We start from the raw sequence: 3,467 nt of genomic DNA, 5'->3' as shown, positions 1-3,467 counted from the left end.
TGTATAACTCTCCAGGAATTTGGATTGTGCTTATATCCATAACTGTAGGAATTGGGTCCGAACTTTACTTTTTCCAGTCTCTTTTCATCAATGGACCCCTTATGAAGGGAAGAAGTGTGATTAATTTTACAAATTATTACCTCTCTAATAAAATAGATTGAATAGATATCTATCTTTCTTTTTTATAAATGTTTCTATGGACATGTGGAAAAGAGAAAGAAAAGGACTGTTACCCCTACCTCCACTCGGACCAAGACATCACTTTTACGGAAAAAAGTTAAAGTTTTTGAAAATATTTTTTATTTTGTACCATATTCAATTCTTTAGGTTTGTATTGAATTGAAAAATAAAGGATGTTCATTCAGTCGTCTTGTTTTATAGGAAATCTCCTCCAGATAATTTTTTTTTTATGATGAACCTATATGACCAATCGTATATCAATACTCGAATACGCTATCTCTAACATATGTTCATTCATAGATCAGGATATTTTTCATATATATATATGAATGGAATAGAATTTCCTTTTGGGATGCCTTGATGGTGAAATGGTAGACACGCGAGACTCAAAATCTCGTGCTTAAGAGCGTGGAGGTTCGAGTCCTCTTCAAGGCATAATATTGCTCATGCTTATTGAATGAGCAATATTATGGAAAATCTCGTAGAGTATCTCAATAGATTGAGATAGATTCTCTGTTGATACGAGGTATTCCGACGATCGATTACCTACAAGTTAACGCTGTTGGAATAGGACAGTGGATCACAGGTAGGATCAGATCTTCTCTACCTAATGAGGAGTCCATTCCGAATACACCCTCGTATTATGAGGTATATTTCATTAAGGACACAGATTGAGAAGATCGATACATAGATTGACCAGATACCACCTCTATCAAGATCTTGCAATATACGGGAGTTACGACCGAACCTCACCAACTATATCCATGTCGGATCCTGTGACTCTATCCTTTCCTCTCTTCAAATAGTGTGGAAAAAAAATAATGCTAGAACCGAAATCGAGGAAATAAGGAGTAAGCATAGTCTAGTTAACTTAATGAGATATTATTAGACTATGCTTACTCTTACATGGTCGAGATCTCGGAGTGAGGAACCTCAAATTAAAGATCTATCAAGTCTTTATAGGATCTTAAATTGGAGCATATGTAGAACCTCTCATTGATTCCCACGACCCTACTGCCCGGTCAATTTTCTTTTACTTCATTCCATATTCTCCCAGCTGATATCAAATCTTAATCCTGTTGTATGAATTGAGTGTTCAATTTCATTGGGAAAAAGCCATTTATTCTCCAACAATGTCTTTGTAATTTGATCCAATAACATTTTGTTAGATAGGAACAGATTTGATAAATATTGATAACTCTCGAATAGAGTATTATAAAGAAAAGATTCATTAGATAATAACCTATTGGTTCCGAGCCATCTTTGGCGATGAATTAACGATTGGAAGTGGTCAACCCTTTCTCTCGAATTTTCGGTCAACCAACGGTTATATGAATATATAGGAAAATATGGCTGCATACGTTCCAATTGGATACCAATCGCTTGAATGCGTTTGAAATGCTCGATATGTCTATGTCTAAGAGACAATGGTTTCCACCAATTCATGACCAAAACCGAATTGATCGTGGATTTTGAATCATATCTACGAAAAAAACTTTGGATACTTTTTTTAGGGAAAAAATCAGGTTGTGCTATTAATCTTCTTGCACCATAAGTAATATAAAGCCTTTTCAGCAGTTCTTCATTTGCGAAAAATTCTTGGCGTGAAAACACAGGGTGCTGCTCTTGAAATAGGAAGGAATCCCAAAGAAATCGTCTTCCTATAAAGAACATTGGTTTCTTAGAGTATTTATATTTCTTCGGATATTGTATAGGAAATAGAGATCTGTCCATCTGCCGTTTTCTTAACGATCCGAACTGATACGAAGATCCCAATGAATTGGGTGTTTTTATATGATCGAATCTATTACTGCGAAGAAAACTAAGACGCCAGATCCTAGGAGTCCAAACTACATTCTTTATTAATTCTTCATCCATATCCCTTTGTTTTGCACCGGGAGTAAACTTCAATTCATATTCTTTCATAAATCGTATCAGATCTAGATTATCTCTCATTTTGAGTTGAGGAGAAAATGTGATCTGATCCTTATCGGACTTACCCTGACATATTCCTAACCTAGAAAATGGAAACTCCACCAGAATACTTTCTAAAAGACTAGAATCTATATCAAGATCATGCTCAGCTAATTTATCGAAAGGAATCCAATTCTCTCTATTTTGTTCTGATATAGACCAAGAATCTCGAGCCGCTGATCCGGCCAAGCAACCCAAAATATGGGGAAGTATGGTCAATTCCTTCATAGTTGTTTCGGCAATCGAAGGTTCTAAATACCATTCGGACAAATAACAAAACCTTTTCTTCCATAATTCCTTTTTTGTAGATAGAGGATTCATGGGAGAATTTCTTCTAAGCGTATTTTGTATAAAAGCCTTTCCTACTTTGTAGATAATTCTTTCGTCATTTTGACTGGATCCAACCTGATTATCCATAGATTGTAAATGAAAAATTTGCCTATAAATAGCGGATCGAATTGTATTAGTGTCTATAACTGATTTATTTCGGGTAATACTAAGTATTAAGGCTTCATCGGCCAGTGCTGCTAGATCTCGTACAGCATAATCTATGGTTATAGATCCAAATTCATCGGGAAATTTTCCCGAGTATAATCCTTTGCTACATAAAAGAATAGGAAATTCCCTTTGTCGTTGTGGGATAACAAGCATTCGAATATTGATCGATCTATCTAATCGATTTGGAGCTATTAGAGCTGGATCCACTCTTTGGGGGATATGAGTCGAAGCAATAACAAGAATATTTCTCATAGAATCTTTTTCACCATCTCTAAATCTAAAGAGATTGTTCATTAATACACTAAGGAACAAGTCAGTGAAGCCAAAACCAAATAAATAGTTAGTTGCGTCATTTAAATTCAGTTCATGAATGTTTGGAATCCATATTATGCAAGGAGACATGCTTTTCGCCAATTCTAAGGTAATATGGAAATCTTCCATTTTGTCTTTCACAAAAGGATCAAACTCAGTAGGAATACGTTCAAGAGGGTAATCTAAATACTCACCATACCAGAGCTTCTTCAGAGATATTCTTATTAAAGGAACATATGAGTCTGCTGCTAGACTTTTGACCAAATAGGATCGGCCAGTTCCCATAGGACCTATCAGTAAAATCCCTTTGGAAAGTAATGATCCTGAGTGGAGTGAGAAAGGTTTTCCATGAAATGTGGGGTTGGTTTGACACAATATTTGTGAAGAGGTAATCTTCTGACAAAAAGCAAGGAATACCCATCTTTCTGCTAAACAAAATGGATTGAACCCGTAATTAATTAGACCTTTTTGATAAGTGTAGGCCAAATATCGTAAGTGAATAA

The 3,467-nt window shown here is 35.4% G+C and overlaps 1 non-coding gene across 1 annotated transcript; it reads left to right on the top strand.

The window, feature by feature from the left end:
• The first annotated feature begins 534 nt into the window (after nucleotides 1–534).
• On the top strand, nucleotides 535–615 carry TRNAL-CAA (transfer RNA leucine (anticodon CAA)). The gene has a single exon. It is a non-coding gene; the product is annotated as a tRNA-Leu (tRNA).
• The last annotated feature ends 2,852 nt before the right edge of the window (nucleotides 616–3,467 follow it).

The sequence above is a fragment of the Pinus tabuliformis genome, chromosome 6, assembly GCF_031772625.1.
Source record: "Pinus tabuliformis cultivar Carrire ecotype Pingquan chromosome 6, CPIR1, whole genome shotgun sequence".
NCBI lineage: Eukaryota > Viridiplantae > Streptophyta > Pinopsida > Pinales > Pinaceae > Pinus > Pinus tabuliformis.
This window is presented reverse-complemented; position numbering and strand designations above follow the sequence as displayed.